General features: G+C 38.6%; 1 protein-coding gene across 4 annotated transcripts in view; it reads right to left on the reverse strand.

Annotated features, from left to right (window-relative positions):
* SYNDIG1 (synapse differentiation inducing 1) overlaps positions 1 to 18,976 on the reverse strand; it is a 203,333-nt gene that overhangs the window by 139,413 nt on the left and 44,944 nt on the right. The gene's annotated exons all lie outside the window — the stretch shown is intronic.

Raw genomic sequence — 18,976 nt, forward strand, 5'->3', positions numbered from 1 at the left:
AGCTCTTATCCTTGACAACATCACAGCAATGGACTCGTGCATAGAATTTCCCACGTGGGAGAAAAATCTGTAAAGCCAACTTTGCAAAGGGAAGCAGAACAATTCCACATTGAGTGCAGCAGATGGCTGGGAGTACAAGAGGGTCTCACCTGCATTTTCACCTGAGATGTGTAATCTTAGGTCTCACCCCTTAGGAGAATCCCCTGTTGTCTTTGAATATATAATTCTTTGTCTTTATCCTTCCTCACAATTTCTCATTGAAATGGCTTTATTTTTGTTTATTCCTGAAATTATTTTCTGTGAGGGAAGGTGGCAAACCTGGATAATATCTAGGACTGTATTCTATTTCCTCTGGCCTGGAGCGATAGCACAGTGGTTGGGCTTTCGCCTTTCACGTGGCCAACCTGTGTTCGATTTCTCCGCCCCTCTCAGAGAGCCTGGCAAGCTACTGAGAGTATGGAGCCTGCACAGCGGAGCCTGGCAAGCTACCCGTGTGAATAGATTATGCCAAAAACAGTAACAATAAGTCTCTCAATGAGAGACGTTACTGGTGCCTGCTCAAACAAATCGATGAGCAACAGGATAAATTCTATTTCCTCCAAAGAGAAATTCCTAGGTTCAGCCTGGATCCCATGACTCTCTGACAAATCAGGTAATAGGGATTATTTCCCAAGCAAGACAGAGTGGCCTCCAGGTGTGGTTTGATGACAGCACGTGGGGCTGGTGAGACTTAAGGTTTGTATGGTGCAGGTGCTCAATGCAGACTTTCAGCAGTCCTACACTTTCCAGGCACCTCCCCGGGGAGGCCAAGGGGATCAGAAAACATAATCTTTTTTTTTTTAATTTTTTTATTGAATCACCAAGTGGAGGGTTACAAAGTTCTCAGGATTATGTCAGTTATACAATATTCAAACACCCTTCCCTTCACCAGTGCCCATCTTCCATCACCAACCCCCCCAGTATATCTGCCGCCCCCTCCCACCTCCCTAGTCCCCACCCTTGTACGTGATAAGTTTCACTTCATTTGCGCTTATCTCGATTACATTCCATATTTCAACACACAACTCACTACCGTTGCTGGGGTTTCCCCCCAAAAAGAAAAAGACAGTCCTATTGCCAATGAGGCATTTGATAGTTCTCCATTACTAAGAATATAGAGATATTAAGTCCTGCTGTTTGTTACATAACTTTTCTTTTTCCCCCTTGCCCCGAGCCACCAAGTTCACGCCTGTTTAATAATCGCCACGCTGTCTGACAAAGGGAAAAAAACCCGAAGAGGATGGTTATTTCCCGTCATCAGCTGGCGTGGGGCTCTGGCTTAGTTGATAGTCTAGTAGAGTGTCTGCAAGCAGTTTCTGGAACCAAAGGTCTTGCGCTGATATCGGCCCCAGCTCGAGATACCACCAGCGTCCCGCTGGTCCATGTACCTAATTTTTCCCCTTATTTCCCATTCCCACGCCACCAGGTCTGTTTGCTTAATGGACATCACACTATGTTTGACACCACACCACGTTTCTTCCCGAGAAAGAAGGATATTTCTTCTCAGCTGGCGTGGGGATATGGCTTAGTTCAATCTAGAGAGATGGCTACCATTTTGGTTGCCTTCAATATTTCAACAAAAAACTTACTATTCTTGTTAGGATCACCCACAAAAGTCCGACCCATTAAGAAGGAACCATTACATACTGCTGATACTAAGATGACATTAGGTCGCGCGGCAGCGGCCGCGCGGTTTTGGGTTTCTGTCTAAAGTCCAGGGAAAAAGTTGAAGGAGAGAGAGAGAGATTTCCGCACGGGGGACCTGGCGGAAACTCTCAAGTCACATACTGCAGGTTGCTGGTGGGCTGCTGGTGTCCCAAGCAGCTGCCTCCTCTTCGTCAGTCATTCTGGGGGTGCGGGCGCGGAGAAATGGGAAAGCCCACGTGGCTGCACTCTCTTTAAGTGTCCGATGTGGGCGGAGACCGGTACTTCCCCGCCCTCGATCCCCCGCCAGCCACGCCGCGCATTTGGGTGCGTCTCTCCATTTTGTGCTCAGAGAAGTGGGGTAGATGCTGTGCTGTGCCCCGGAGAAGTTGAGGGAAAGAGAGAGAGATTAAAGAAAAAAAAAAGAGAAACGCCGGTCCCCCGCTCGGGGGACCTGGTGGAAACTCTCAAGTCACATACTGCAGGTTGCTGGTGGGCTGCTGGTGTCCCAAGCAGCTGCCTCCTCTTCGTCAGTCATTCTGGGGGTGCGGGCGCGGAGAAATGGCCAGAAAACATAATCTTTGAGGCTTCTACCTCTGTCTTCACATAAGTTATCTGCAGCAGTCATTATTTTGGCTCAGAATAATGGGCATGGAGCATGGAGCCATGAGATAGTAAAGTAGTTAGGGTTTAGGATTAGCATGTGCTCGACCTGGATTTTATTTTTTATTTATTTTTTAATAAAAATCCCATCCCATCCCTCCAGCAGTGTGCATTTTCCACTGCCAATGTTCCCAGTATCCCTCCCACCACCCTCATGGATGTGATTACAGGCACTACTACACCTAGTGTAGTTCAGGAGGACCCTGAGAACCACAGGTATGATACTGGAGGCCATAAGCCTCTCCAGAGAGGCCCCATTAATTGCTGCAAATAGGGCCGGACAGCATCACAATCACATCCTTGGGAAATTTTACCGAAACTCTGCTTGGGCCACTGAGAATCACGAAGAACTTCTGAGCACAGCTTGGGAGACTCCTTCTCCTTTGACCCAAAATAGAATTAAAGAGCATTTCTTACATTCCACAAAAGTGCTAATGTTTTTATAAGAATTACCTTGTTGGAACTCTTTACAGTTTCTATGGGGCCAATATTAAGATAATGCACAAAACAGAAAGACACAATTAGAAAGACACAACTAGAGAAGAAAATTTCAGACCAATTTTCCTGATGAAAATCAATGTAAAGGGGGATGGAGCAATAACACAGTGGGTAGGGAATTTGCCTTGCATGTGGCCAACCTGGGTTGGATTCCCAGAATCTCACTGAGTAACACCAGGAGTAATTCTTGAGTGCAGAGCCAGGATTAACCTCTGTGTATCACCAGGTGTGACCCAAAAAGAAAAAAAAAATCAATGTAAAAATGCTCAACAAAATCCTAGCTAACTGAACAATAATTGGAAAAGTGATAATAAATGAAAATAAATAGAAAAAATCCAAGCTAACTGAATCCAAAAGCATATAAAAATATCCTACACCATAATCAAGTAACATTCATCCCAAGCATGAAAAAATGGTTTAACATATGCAAATCAATGAATGCAATCACAGCATATGAATTAAAGAAAATATAAAAATTATATTATCATATAAATTGTTGCAAATAAAGCTTTAGAAATGATCCAACATCCATTCATGATAAAAACTCTAAACAAAATAGGGGTTGTAGGAACCTTCATCAAGATATTACTGGCTATCAAAAACAAAACCACAGCTAGTACTATTCTTAATGGTGAAAAACTGAAAGCATTCCCTCTAAGGTCAGGCACAATGCAAGGGTATCCCCTTTCCCCACTTTTATTTGATACAGTATTAGAAGTCCTAGTAAAAGCAATCAAGCAAGATAAAGAAATCAAAGTGAAAGAAATTGGAAAGGAGAAAGACACTATCACTCTTTGCAGATGACATGATAATATACATTCAAGATTCTACAGAGTTCATCAATAGGTTCCTAAATATAATAAAACAACACAGAAAACTAGTGTGCTACAAAGTGAACACACAAAAATCTGTCACATTCTTACATGCAAATAATTACTTAGAAGTTAAAGCAATGAAAAAATCTACCCCTTTCAAAATAGTGTCCAAAAACATCAATTACTTAGAAAGCAACAAAAGTCGTGGGAGACATATACCTTGAAAACTATAACTCACTAAGAAAGAAATAGAAGATCACTGTCACTGTCACTGTCATCCCATTGCTCAACAATTTGCTTGAGTGGGCACCATTGTGAGACTTGTCTCCATCGTGAGACTTCTTGTTACTGATTTTGGCATACTAAATACGCCACAGGTAGCTTGCCAGGCTCTACCGTGCAGGCGAGATACTCTCAGTAGCTTGCCAGGCTCTCCAAGAGGGGCAGAGAAATTGAACCCGGGTCGGCTGCATGCAAGGCAAACACCCTACTGCTGTGCTATCACTCAAACCCAAGAAAGAGTAAGAAGATGAGCTTAGGAAATAAAAACAATATTCCATGTTCATGGATTACAAGAATAAATATTGTCAAAATGATCATCCTACATAAATTATTATATAGTTTCCACACAGTTCCATCAATAATAAAATTTATTTGCAATCATAAAACACTTAATATAGCCAAACTCATACTAAGAAACAAGAAATTTTGAGGTATCTTATTGCTTGATTTAGAAGTGGACTATAAAGCTATAGTAATCAAAACAGTATGTTAATTAAAAGAAAAGAGAAAGACTCTGGCCAATGGGTCAGAATCAAGTGCCCAAAGACAAATCTTCAGATCTACTGTCAACTAATTTCGACAAGGGATGCAGGTTCATTAAGTGGAGGATGTATAGTCTCTTTAAAAAATGGTACTGGAACTTTATAACCTCACAGTACCTTTATTGCGAATCATAATGTCCAATAGGAAAAAGGGAGAAAGAAGAAAAGTACCTGCAATAGAGGCAGGTGGTGTGGGGGTGGCAAGAGGGAAACTGAGGACATTGGTGGTGGGAATATATACTCATGGAAGGATGGGTGCTAGAACACTGTATGACTAAAACCCAACCATGAACAGCTTTACAACTGTTCATCTCATGGTTATTCAATAAAATTAATTAATTAAGGAGCTGGAGCAATAGTACAGTGGGTAGGGCATTTGCCTTGCACACGGCCGACCCGGTTTTGATTCGCAGCATCCATATGGTCTTCTGAGCACTGCTGGGGGTGATTCCTGAGTACAGAGCCAGGAGTAACCCCTGTGCATTGCCAGGTATGACCCAAAAAGCAGAAAATAATAATAATTAATTAATAAATTTTAAAAAATTTAAATGTTGGGGCTGGAGCAATAGCACAGCGAGTAGGGAGTTTGCCTTGTGTGCGGCCAACCCGGGTTCAATTCCCAGCATCCCATATGGTCCCCTGAGCACCACCAGGATTACTTTCTGAGTTTAAAGCCAGGAGGTAACCCCTGTGCATTGTCGGGTGTGACCCAAAAAGCAAAAAAATAAATAAATAAAAAATAAAAAATTAAAAATGTTGTTGGGAAAACTGTATAGTTATTAAAATTGGATAGAAAGATGAACCTGACCATATCTCATACAACACACAAAAGTCAATTCAAAGTGAATCAAAACCATTGGGACAAGAACAGAATCCATAAAGTACACTGAGGAAACTTTGGCAGACTACTTCAAGATTTGGAATTCAAAGGTGTTTTCAATGATACAATTCCACTGGCAAAAAAGCAACATTAAAAAAATGGAAGACATCAAATGAAAGACTTTTTCACAGCAAAAGAAACATGAGCTAAAACTGAAAGACATCCAGCTGAATGGGAGAAAGTATTTTCACTAACAAAAAGTTGTTTAATATCCAAGAAAAATAAATAACTAAAGATGAACAAAAATTTCTTTTTTTTTAATTAGTGAATGACCCTGAGGTATAGTAAAAAACTTACAAACTTCCGTGCTTGCATTTCAGTCATATAATGGTCAAATATCCATCCCTCCACCAGACATTTTCCATCACCAATGGTCCCACATCCCTCCTACCATCCCCACCCCATTCCACCTCCCCTCATCCCACCTCTGTGGCTGGGCATTCCCTTTTGCTCTCTCTCTCATTTTGGGTGTTTTGGTTTGCAATAGAGGCCATCATGTTCAGTCTATAGTCTGCTTTCATTGCACGTCTCCCATCCCGAGCAGGTCCTCCTAGCACCATTTACTTGGTTATCCCTTCTCTAACTGAACTGCCTTTTCCCCCAATATGTGAGGACAGCTTCTAAGCTGTGGAGTAAACCTCCCAGTACTTATCTTTAGTAATCTTGGGTGTTAGTATCTCTATCTGAGCTGCCTTGTCCCACAGCTTGTGAGGCCTGCTTCCAAGCCATGGAGTAATCCTCCTGGTACTCATCTCTACTGTTCTTGGGTGTTAGTCTCCCATTCTGTTACTTTATATTCCACAAATGAGTGCAATATTTCTATGTCTGTTCTTCTCTTTCTGACTCATTTCACTTAACATGATACTTTCCATGTTGATCTATCTATATGCAAATTTAATGACTTCAATTTTCTAACAGCTGCATAGTATCTCATTGTATAAATGTACCAGAGTTTCTTTAGCCAGTCATCTGGATGAACAAAAAAATTCTAAAAAAAAATATCAAAACCCAAAGACCATATCCAAAAGTAGAGGAAATGAACCGTTACTTCTGTGAAGAAGAAAGCCAACCAATAAATACATGAAAACTGATCACCACTTATCATCAAGGAAATTCAAATTAAGAGGACAATGAACTATTATCTCACACCAGTGAGAATGGCACATATGAGAGAAAAAAAGGAACAATCTGTGTTGGAGGGAATATGAAGAAAAAGAAAATCTCACCCACTGCTGGTGGGGATGTTGTCTGGTTCAACTCCTATAGGAAACAGTATGAATATTTCTCAGAAATGTAACCCTATCACTCAACAATTCCACTTCTTGGTTATCTACTCCTAGGCCACAAAAACAATCATTCAAAGGAAATACACGTATTATTATTCGTTGCAGCACTTAGCACTATAGCTGAGAAATGGAATCGACCTAGGTGACTAACAACAAGTGAGTGGATAATGAAGGTGCTGGATATATATAAATGTGTATGTATATATGTATATATATGTATGTATGTACATATATATACTCACACACAGAACAGAACACTACAGAGCTGCAAGGAAAGATTAGATCATGCTATTTGTTGCAACTTCAAAGGAACTGGAGGGTATCATGTTGAATGAAGTAATCATAAATAAAGACAAATACCGTATAAACTCAGTTATCTGTGATATTATAGAATAACAGGTCAAGATAAATCAAAGGGAGAATCTAGATCCTATGGACCCTGGACCATAGGACTAAGGATAAGGAGGGGGAAATTGAAGGAAGAAATGTAAGAAGGGCAGGCAGAAGGTAACATGAGCAGGGGCAGTGCCCTTGGAGACACTGCTAGTGAATAGGTGTTGTTTATGCATCTGAACTGTATAACCAGCAAGACAAAGCATGAGACCCAAACTGTATCACTCACTGTATCACTGTCATCCTGTTGTTCATAATTTGCTTAAGCAAGCACCAATAACATCTCCATTTGTCCTAGCCCTGAGATTATAGCAGCCGCTCTTTACCTGTCCTTTCCAATGGTGACAAATTGGAGGCTCTTCCAGGGTCAGGGGAATGAGACCCATCATTATTACTGGTTTTGGCATATCGAATATGCCATGGGGAGCTTACCAGGCTCTGCTGTGTGGGCAGAATACTCTCAGTAGCTTGCTGGGTTCTCTGAGAGGGAGAAGTAGACAATAAGACAGGGAGAAGGTGGGAAAGGGGGGTGTATAACGGGAATATTGGTGATGGGGAGTGTGCACTGGTGGAGGGGTGGGTGTTTGATCATTATGTGATTGTAACCCAAACATGAAAGCTTGTAACTATCTCACAGTGATTCAACAAAATTTTTTTTAAAAAAAAAAGGTCAAACTTCTGGGAGCTTGGTTTTATTGTCTCTGGATCTTGGGAGGTGACTGACTAGCTACTAGAAAATGGAAGATCTGGTTGGAGGAGTCCCAGTCCCCATCTGAGCAGCCTTGGAGGTCTCAGCCCCAGGTCCCGCACACCTGGGTTCCTCTGCCGATTCCTTCATGCGTGAGACTAGTCTGAACGTGTGGAGAGGGCCTTGTGCATGGCTGTGTCTGGGTTCCAGAAGTCTTCAGCTGCTGGGGCTCTGCTCGGGGAGGGAAGGGAAACTCAACCTGCCCCGCTCCAAGGGGCCCCAGTGAAGACAGCCAGGTGCTGGGACAGGAGACCCAAACTACAATAACCAAACTTAAAAAGCTGCCTATCAAGGAGGTAGTTGGTGAGTGGGAGGGAAATTAGTGACACTGTTGGATAAAACATGACACTGGTGTTGGGACAGTTGTTGGAAAACTGTATATATAAAATATTATAAAAATATTTAAAAACCATAAAAATATTTTAAAATCATAAATTATATTTTATAATTATAAAATATTTTAAAATTATAGAATTATTTTAAAATATATAAAATATTATATGTATAATAAAATTTTGTACATAAATTATGAAAATATTTTTATAATTTTAAAATTATTTTAAAAATTGAATTTCATTTTAATTAATTAATTTTTAATGAATCACCATGAGGTACAGTTACATACTTACTTTCGTGCTCATATTTCAGTCATGCAATGATCGAGTACCCATCCCTCCACCAGTGCCCATTCTCCACCACCAATGTTCCCAGTATTCCTCCCTTCCACCCAGCCCGCTTTGTGGCAGGCGTATTCCCTTTTACTCTCTCTCTCCCTTTGGTTGTTGTGGATGACGTATCCATGTATCCATGAAAAGTATCAGTAACAGTATTACAAATCCTAGTACTTAAATGAAAATGGGTTGAAATTTTTAAACTGTGTGAATATACTTAATGTCACTGAACTGTGCACTTAAAAGTCATGCAATTGTACTTTTCAGATAGATGGTTCTGTTTTGGCTGAGGTTTTGATACATTTCTCAAACTTCAGACTGCTGTCTGTAAGTTTCCTTTTCCTGTAAAGTGCCAATAATAAAAAAGTACATCCCTCTTCCAAAAACAAAGAAAGTCATGAAATTGTAAAATGTATGTTAAATATATTTTATTACAAGAAAGAAATAATAAGAAATAGCAAGAAAGAAAGAAAGAAAGAAAGAAAGAAAGAAAGAAAGAAAGAAAGAAAGAAAGAAAGAAAGAAAGAAAGAAAGAAAGAATGAAAGGAAGGAAGGAAGGAAGGAAGGAAGAAGGAAGGAAGAAAGAAAGGAAGGAAGGAATGAAGGAGGGAGGGAGGGAATGAAAATAAAGAACATGAGAACTGGTGTTCAATAGGAAACATGCCACTTATCTATGATGGAGAAATTGTTCAACCTGGAGGAGGCAGTGTGCTGAAAGATGGTAACGTGTCATATGTGAAACCCTCTCAGCAACAGCACTATAAATCACATTATAAAAAAACATTAAAAGAGAAAGTTCCTCAAAAAGTACAACCGAAACAACATCTGCACATGTATGTTCATTGCAGCACTGTTTACAATAGCCAGAATCTGGAAAAAACCCGAATGCCCCAGAACGGATGACTGGTTGAGGAAACTTTGGTACATCTATACAATGGAATACTATGCAGCTGTTAGAAAAAAGGAGGTCAAGAATTTTGTAGTTAAGTGGATGGGCATGAAAAGTTTCATGCTGAGTGAAATGAGTCAGAAAGAGAGAGACAGACATAGAAAGATTGCACTCATCTATGGTATATAGAATAACAGAGTGGGAGACTAACACCCAAGAACTGTAGAAATAAGTACCAGGAGGTTGACTCCATGGCTTCGAGGCTGGCCTCACGTTCCGGGGAAAGGGCAACTCAGAGAAGCGATCACCAACTACATTGTAGTTGAAGGCCATGTGGGGGAAGGGAGTTGCGGGCTGAATGAGGGCTAGAGACTGAGCACAGTGGCTGCTCAACACCTTTATTGCAAACCACAACAGCTAATTAGAGAGAGAGAACAGAAGGGAATGCCTTGCCACAGTGGCAGGGTGGGGTGGGGGGGAGATGGGATTGGGGAGGGTGGGAGGGACGCTGGGTTTACGAGTGGTGGAGAATGGGCACTGGTGAAGGGATGGGTTCCCGAACTTTGTATGAGGGAAGTATAAGCACAAAAGTGTATAAATCTGTAACTGTACCCTCACGGTGATTCTTTATATAAAAATAAATAAATTTAAAAAAAAAAAAGAGAAAGTGCCTCTTATAAAAGCAGGGTTGGGATTCAGTGGGGTGGGTGGGCATTGGTGGAGGGAAGTGAACAGGTGAAGGGATCAATGTTAAGACATTATATGCCTGAAACCCAATCACAAATAATTTTGTAACTTTACAGTGACTAAATCAAAAATAAAATAAAAATATAAAAATTAAATCATGACAAAGAAGGAAATTAAACTGCCTTTAAACTATTCATGCATATTATAATCCCCCAATTTAGTTCTGTTTTCCTTATTGTAAATTACAAACTTTTTATAATATATAATTACATAATATCTAAATTACATATTTAAACTATAACATTTCATTATTACTGTTGTTTTGTACAGTTCTTACTGGTTTACACTTATCTATACATGTAAACTTAGTGAAAAACCCTATATATCATCAATTATCATAAACCACTGATGGTAAAAGGAATCATTAGATTATTGCTTCAAATGGAAAGAAGAAATTTTTCTTTCTTTCTAGATTGTAACCTTCACTCTAGCATGAGTTACTTACTAAATGAGCTTCACTAGCAGTAATTACAACCTAAGTATAATGTAGATGTGATATGAGTAGGGAGAGAGAAGAGATACAGTGAAAACATGAATGAGACAGACACAGTAGAAATAAGTGGAGAAAGATGAAGGGATGAGAAGGAGGGAAAGAGAAATACATAACACACTAAGCAGACCCAGGGTTTGATAAGGAATATAAATTGTTAAAAATAATAATTTAATATAAATTAAATTTATTTATATGATGAATATAAATTATTAAAAGTTCAAAGAAGTCACGGGTTGCCTCTCTGTCAATCAATAGTAAAGCCACACACTGATTTGGCAACTGCTAGGACCCATTTTCTGGGAAAAGGCAAAAACAAAACTGTAATAATGTTTCTTATATTCCCAAGTTCAAGAAATGAATTGAAAGTGAGAAGGTGGTTAGTTCATTATCCATATAAGTAAGTAAGCATCTACAAAAATACTTAAGGTGCAACAGGAATTACAAGTCACCCAAGTCACTTTATTTTGCTTATGCAAATGGTATTTTTACCAAACCTAAGATTTCCTGAAAAAAGTAAAAGTATGAAATTTTAAAAAATGTTTATTTCTTTATATTTTTAAATAAATAATTGTTATTGAATATAGGAAAACAGTTTTATTAAAGATTCATAAACTAATGCATGATCTCACTGGTTGCATCCTTGGTCCACCTTCTAATTAATTAATATAATAAACTCTAGGACTAATTCCTGGACTTTTATTTTATAAACACAGGCACATTTTAGCCTGGGAAACACATGTAAAAAAAATTAGCTGAAATTAATTTATCAGAATTCCGATTTTGAGAAAATGAGCCTCATTTTAACTAAGCATTCTAAGATGTTAATGATGTTAATATCTCAAATTTAATCCTCTGGCCATTTACTCTTTAGTTATTCTCTCTGCCAGTCAGTTGATGGCTTTCATTAACTTAATGAAGGCCAAATAACACAAATTGGAACAAAGAATTTCAGGGAATCCTAAGGGTGAGTCTTGGTATAAGCCAGGGTATGTTTGGACTGCTAAATGTAAAAGGGTGAAGCTAATCCTCACCCCAGGTCAGCAGACAGTTTTCTTAATAGTAACTGGCTTTTTAAAAAAAGATAAAAATTTTCAACATTTTTGTGGTCTGTGCTATTTATGAGTGAAAACACAGAGCTAAGAGATTTGCTCAAGCAAGGCATATGGAAATGAGTCACTTGACAACTCTGCAGCTCTTACAAATCAGAGCTCAGCAGGAAACCTGAGGCTGAGGCATAAGCAGAGCGACCCACAGCTACAACTTGTGCAGGCACTAGAGAAGACTTCTTTTTGGAGCAAGGAATTTCTCTCTGACAGAAACATTTCACTGTTAGTTAAGTCCTAGGAAGAAAGTAGGAAATGAGCCCAGCTATTTATTTTTATTTCCAATGGGACATGGAGAATCCTCATAAACCAAATTTCTGCACAAGAAACCAACTACAATAGCAAAAATATCTGCAGTCTGATTTTGAGCTAGTACCACTTTATTATCATTGAAAGTCCCATACTCTCTTAGAACACCTTGCCTACTAAACTATCCAACTGCTAACCTGTGTTTCTTCATAGCATCACATCCAGAGCTGTTTCTTTCCCAATTATTCCTCATAAATTTTTAGCACAATACACCATCCTTTGAGAATCTTTGTCTTCCTACCAAGACTGCTCCAGAGATTTCATATAGTCCTCTCATTTTGCTGCAATAACTAAACCACAACCTATTTTACTACTGGTGTATTCCTATTGGTCATTACATTAGCTGGTGGATTTTGACACAGAAAAAAACACAAAGTCATACACACACACACACACACACATACACACTGCACCATATTACTCCAGATTACAAATACCAACACAGGAATGAGAATTATGATTCAAGTGACAAAATGTGAGATTTAGTAGAGAATACATTCCCCCACTCAAATTTCTGTCCTATTTTAGATCTGCTAAAACAAAACAGCCCTGGTTTTAGATCTACTTGCCAGATCTTCAAATTATTTTCTATGAGAAATATGCTTTAACAATTGAGGCAGACAACACAACGTGAAATCCTCCTGCAGCAAAGCATCAAAGTCTATTTTAAAATATAGCATAAATTCCTTCAAAGGGATAGCTGAGTTCATAATAAGGCAAGAGAAATCTGCAGGGACAATAATTAGAGAAAGAAATAAATACTTACAGAGCTGCTACTGCTGCATCCTTGGGAACAGAGGACAATGTTGATAAACAAGACCTGAGTTTTAATGGTCATCACTGAGAGAAAACAGGCTGAATGTCCCCAAGGAAGAAACAGAAGCTAAGACCCCTATTTAAAGATGGGAAATTCAAAGGATAACATGTCCATTAAAGTGTAAGAATGAAAATCTGGTTCAACTGCTGCTGATCTTTGGAGGCAGGTAGAGAAAGAGCTTTATGAGCAATGAGCCTGCAGGCTGGAGGATGGCAGACTCACATCCTAGTGATCCATCTCTTCTGCTCAGTCATAAGAAGCAATTTTTATAGGAAAAAAAAGAGGGAAATACATTTCTTTGCAAAGGGGGGTTGCATGCAGTCTGATAGATGCATGATCAATCAATATTCTCATGGGCTGGTTCCCTGAGGTACACTTAAGTGTACCTGAAAATTTATTCTGAGATTTCTGACTAGATCTTAGTTCTTAATCTTAATCCTATTTCTGATTAAGAAGCACATTCTCAACATTTTCGACTATCTTGCCCTGAGATCTTGCTTATTTTTAATTTTGAATTTAAATTTTAATTTATTTTAGGCCAGTTTCAGAAATACTGTCTGGAATCACCATGCCAATCAGTGAGAGAGAAAACAGAAGCTTGGTTGAAGATATGAGAGAGATCCTATTGGAAATTCAGTACCATGTGAAACTGAGGTTTGAACTCTAGGATTGCATTGTCATAAATTTCTAAACTAGCAAACTCTCATAGAAATTGTCCTCTAATTTATTCTTTTTTTTTCTTTTGGGGTCACACCTGGCGATGCACAGGGGTTACTCCTGGCTTTGCACTCAGGAATTATTCCTGGCGGTGCTCAGGAGACCATATAGGATGCTGGGATTCGAACCCGGGTTCGCTGAGTGCAAGGCAAATGCCCTACCCACTATGCTATTGCTCCAGCCCTGGCCTCTAATTTATTCTTATGGATGACATCTTCAGCCACAATTTTCACTAGAAGTCTAGTAAGAGGGAAACATTTTAAGAAAATAAAATATTCCAAGAAAATAACTCACCACAATAGTAAGTCTCTATTTAGAGAGGCCTTCCCAAGAACTTCAAATAATGAAGCAATAAGTGTTCAAATAAGTCTCTTAAAGACATTTAAGTTACATGAGAAGGAATTTTAAAATCCACATAAGGAAAGTATATTATCAGAAGTTATAAGGTATGTTGGAACTTCCTGACATAAAACACAGTACTGAATTTTAATGTGATGGGTGTCTTATAAACTGAACAAACTGAATATGTCTTATAAAGGACTTACTGAACTACAAAATGGAGCCAATGATATATCTACAATTCAATATAAGATAGAAAACATGAAAGACATGAGAAGGTAGAAAGATAAAATGAAGAATGTTTTTAATCAATAAAATTCCTCAAAAAGCAAGTAATAAAATATCTCATAAAGTCAGAAAATTTCAGAATGAAAATATCAAAAATGGGGAATTGGAAATGATGTCTAAAGGGATTTGAAAGTTGAAGGGATACTACAAGGATTAAAGTACTTGTCTGGCATGTAGCTAAGTCCTATTCAATTACTGGAATTCCATACGGTCCCCTGAGCACCACCAAGAGTGGCATCTAAACACAGATCCAGAAACTCACCTCAAATACCACTGAGTATGTATGTATGTACCAATCTCCTCTTCTAAACAATGTTTTTGATAATTTTCCAAACAATGAATATGTGAATTTGTAGATTCAGAAATAGACAATGCAATTATTCCACAACTTCATTTGTATATCAAAGCAACATAAAACCATTATTTTGATTGGAAAAAAGTATTACAGGAAAAAGTTAAACCAAGTATATATTTTCAACAATAGTTACAGAATTCATAATATAAAAAATAGTCTCAAACTTCATGAAAAAGGAATCTGTCAAGTCTGAAACTAGTATGGTCTCTTTGAGACATGATGACTTGAATTTGAAGATCCAGGAAGAGATACTAGCCTGAAAGTCATGGGAAGAGACTAAACAAGTGGAAGTGAGACAAAAAGCACTTTACAACAGTGAGAACAATCCTTGGGCTGTACCTAAAGGGGTGTTTTCTCTCTAATAATGTCAGTTTGGATCTTCCAAATAAGGAACATTTTTGATATGGTGGTAATGTTCTACCCAATCAATGTTAAATATTCTCAAGTTTAGGATTTGAGGTTATATTTTCCCAGTTTCCAAAGGTGGTGGTATCAGGAAAATGTTTTGTTCCCATAACATGGGGGGGGGGGGTGCATTTTTTTCTCCTAAACTTGATTTCTTAACGACTTGAATGTGTCATCTCACTTATATCTTCCCTTTCTGAATTTGTGGGAGTGCTTCTGCTTGGACAAATGGCATGTTTTAAATAAAGGCTTAACCATCCCTTATTCCATGTGCCACTGGTCTTAAAACTTACTCAAAATAGGGATTCCTGATTGGTAGGCCCTTTCCTGGTAGCACTGGACAATGGACATGCTCCCAGTTACAGCTTTGTTAACTTAAAACAGTTAACTATTTGGCTAACAAATAGAAAATCATACCCCATGTCAAGGTTGTTTATGAATAGAACCTGGTGAGGCTATACTAAAGTATTTTGGAAAGACTGAGGCATCTTGATGATGAAGATAGTTATGTCATTACCCCAAGCCTTAGGGTCAATATTTAAGATTACATTACAGTCCTGCTGACAGCTGACATGGATCATATACTGTGAGTCTGGTTTTAAAAAGCACCTCCATCTAGCAAGTTGTTCTAAAGCCTGCCTCCATAGGTTTTTTAGAATATGGAGAATCAGACAACATTCAATTAAAAAATATTGAATCTGAATTATTTAATAACATTTCACTCTCTTCAGACTTTTGAAAATGTGTTTCCTGGGACCAGAGAGAAGCTGCAAGGTGTAAGCTGACCAAGATAGAATCCTGGCATGTCATATGATTCTCCAGAACTCTCAGGAGTGATCTCTGAGTGTAGATCAAAGGGAAGGCCTGAGAACCAGTGGGTGTGGCACAACTCCCCACCCTTAACCCCCAAACAAAAGAAAACTTTCTAGTTCTAAAAGTAAGATCTAGTCTCTTATCTTGCACTTAAATTTCTAATCCTAGGGGCCAGAGCGATAGCACAGCGGGTAGGGCATTTGCCTTGCACACGGCCGACCCGGGTTCGATCCCCGGCATCCCATATGGTCCCCCAAGCACTGCCAGGAGTAATTCCTGAGTGCAAAGCCAGGAGTAACCCCTGAGCATCTTTGGGTGTGACCCAAAAAGCAAAAAAAAAAAATTTCTAATCCTAGAATTCACAAGCTACACTGCACTCTGATGCCTAAGAAATGATCTCCTAAGGAGAATGCTGAGAAGTTTCTCCAGTCAGCAGAAATGCTCTAACCAGGTTAGTGAAGCAAATTATGAAACAAACATGGGCTAAGGAAACCTGGGATCCTATTAAATTCAAATTTTAAAAATAATGCAATATTAGTACAAGTGATCTCAAGGTATAAGAAAGAGATAGGATGCCTGAAATTCACTCATTTTTTTAGCCGTGAGGTTGAGTGGGGAGGGCAGATCTAGAAGAAGAACATGTAGAAACTCAGTCTGGTTATGGGGCCATGTTAGAGCCATGTAAAAAACTATGGTCTAAATGTGACCCCACAGGACATTTTTCACATCATGCCTAACCTCCCCCAAACCTGTGACTCGTTGGCAACTCCCTTCTTCTGGAGGCAATAATCCCCATGAGTCCCTGGGTGTGCCTTCTCCTGCTGTTCAGCCTCCCCATCCAGGTACTCCCCCCTACCCTTTGCAGATCATCCTCTGCTCAGTGTTGAGCGTCAATTACTTATTAATAATCTTAAAGCCTCTAGTGCCAATAATCATCCATGTTCCAGTGATCAGCAGACCCACCAGAATCTTCATCTCTTAAAAGTATCAAATTGAACATGCACCAAATTCTGTTGATTCTCCAAACCCTGTAGATCCCTGATCTGTGCACTGTCCCCCTAAACACCTGTGCAGCTCCAGAGAGACTGGCTTAGCCATCACCTACTTCTATGCATCAAAGTGTAATTTTAACAATCCTGCTGATTCTTCAGTCTATTTCCCTAGTCATTCCAGTCAAAAACATTGTCAGCTGCTACTCAGGCTACTTCAACACTGATCCTTCCCACTGCTGTTTCCAATGCAGTTATCACAATTTGAGCCAGAAATTCCATTGCTCTTGAGACAATCCAGTGTAAATTCCCCCAGTAAATTCCTGGGGTACAGACCAAAGTCTTTTCCATAGCTTATAAGTCCTAACATAAGACAATCCCTGCTTAATAATTCCAATTTCTTAATCCATCTTCCCCACAAACCACAGCAAAGAAAACTTTCTATCCTCTATTCACTTTTTAAAGTAAAAACTAATTTTCATGAAGTACAGATTTCCCATTTAGATCTTGATTCACTGAAAAAAAAATCCTGAAATCTCTGAAATTTAAATACTTTTCTACTCCATAGCATTAAAAGTAAAACTCAGGAACTGAACTCTCAAGTATCCCACTGGGTCCACAGATATTCAACCAGACTAACCAATTTATGGGAAATTTTAGGATAATCCCATTTGGCTTGCACAGACTTCTTCATTTTGACCCACTCTTATTTTATTTCGATATATTAATTTAAATATCATATGTGTGGGCTTTTTATGTTCACCTTTATTTAATCCTTAGATGAGATATATCACAAATTATGTTGCACAGAGACAGATCATAGAGACATTCCAAGAATATTTGGATAACATTAAACTACTCTTAATTGTATCTTACTTTGTAAGAAACAAAGCTTAAATAAAATTGCTTAAATCATTCATTCAATACATATAGACACCTGCCCTATACTGTGCTATTCTGCCTTTCTCAGGGCTGAAGGCACGTCAGGGAACCAGCCAGTAGTCTCTTTGTATGAAGCTTTGGTTTCACCTAAATATGGAAAGTAACAGTGAATTTCATGAGTTAGTTTTATAGGTAAGAGTAATGGACTAGCTGTAAAGGTAAGGGAAATGGAAGGCATGGTGTGGAAGGCAGTCCCAGTGGCATTTGGGGGAGATTCTGTTCATTACAGTACAGCGTTGTTTCAATGAGAACTTTCTATCTTGTCTCGGCAACAGAAATAGATGAGCTTCTTATGGTCTATTTTTACACTTGGACACTATGAGTCATGTTTCTGACTGTGTCTCCCTCTTTTCAGTGCTGCTGATATACTTACAGCCAGTTCTGGACATTAAATGTGTGGTGTGTGTGTGTGTGTGTATATATATATATATATATATATATATATATATATATATATACACACAGGAGATCAGTGTATATATATATATATATATATAATCAGGAGATCAGTGTCCTGATGTTGACATATATATCAACATCAGGACACTGATCTCCTGATTCCATATTTTTGTGGTTTATAAATTTTCCTCTTAACCTGCAAGCATCACATGTATTTAGTTGGTTAGCCAATCTTTTTATATTGCTGAGTTTTTTCAAAATGCTGGTGATAAACACCATGCATAAGCAATCTATTTTACCTCAGGTAGAGTTCCATCCTAAGCAACCATTATTCAGGAGATAGAAGGGAACTTGCTGCACAGTTCAAAAGAAGAAAGAGCTGAGAAAAAAGAAAGAGGATCCTATAGTCTTAGAAGCATCCACTGAAGATAGCAGAGCTCCAAAAACCTTTACCATAAATCCGGGATAAAAATCCCCTCACACACTGAGGATAAAGGATCCCTGAATCTTGGAAAGCAAGGGGATTATATGAATAATGCTATGACTTTTAAAGGAACACTGCACATAATTTTGTCAATGTTCACATGCAAAAAAAACCAACTTAACTAGCCTTATTTTAAAGTCAAAAAATACAAATAAACACAAAGATATAACTCTTTTGAATGTCATTTCCAGATACAACAGAAATGTATATCTGAAGACAATTTATAAATAATAGTTTTGATGTTTTATCTTATTTCAGAGTCCTCTGCAATTTATTATCTTTAGTGACAGAGGACACTCCCAGGGGCTTCATAACTTCTTTACCAGAGGTCACATTTCAATTTACTGTGATGGAAAACCATTTGATCTAAAAAGGAAAATCAGCTTGTTCCTAAGAAGTTTTAGATAAGATATCTTAGAAATAATG

The sequence above is a fragment of the Sorex araneus genome, chromosome 3 (genome assembly GCF_027595985.1).
Source record: "Sorex araneus isolate mSorAra2 chromosome 3, mSorAra2.pri, whole genome shotgun sequence".
Taxonomy (NCBI): domain Eukaryota; kingdom Metazoa; phylum Chordata; class Mammalia; order Eulipotyphla; family Soricidae; genus Sorex; species Sorex araneus.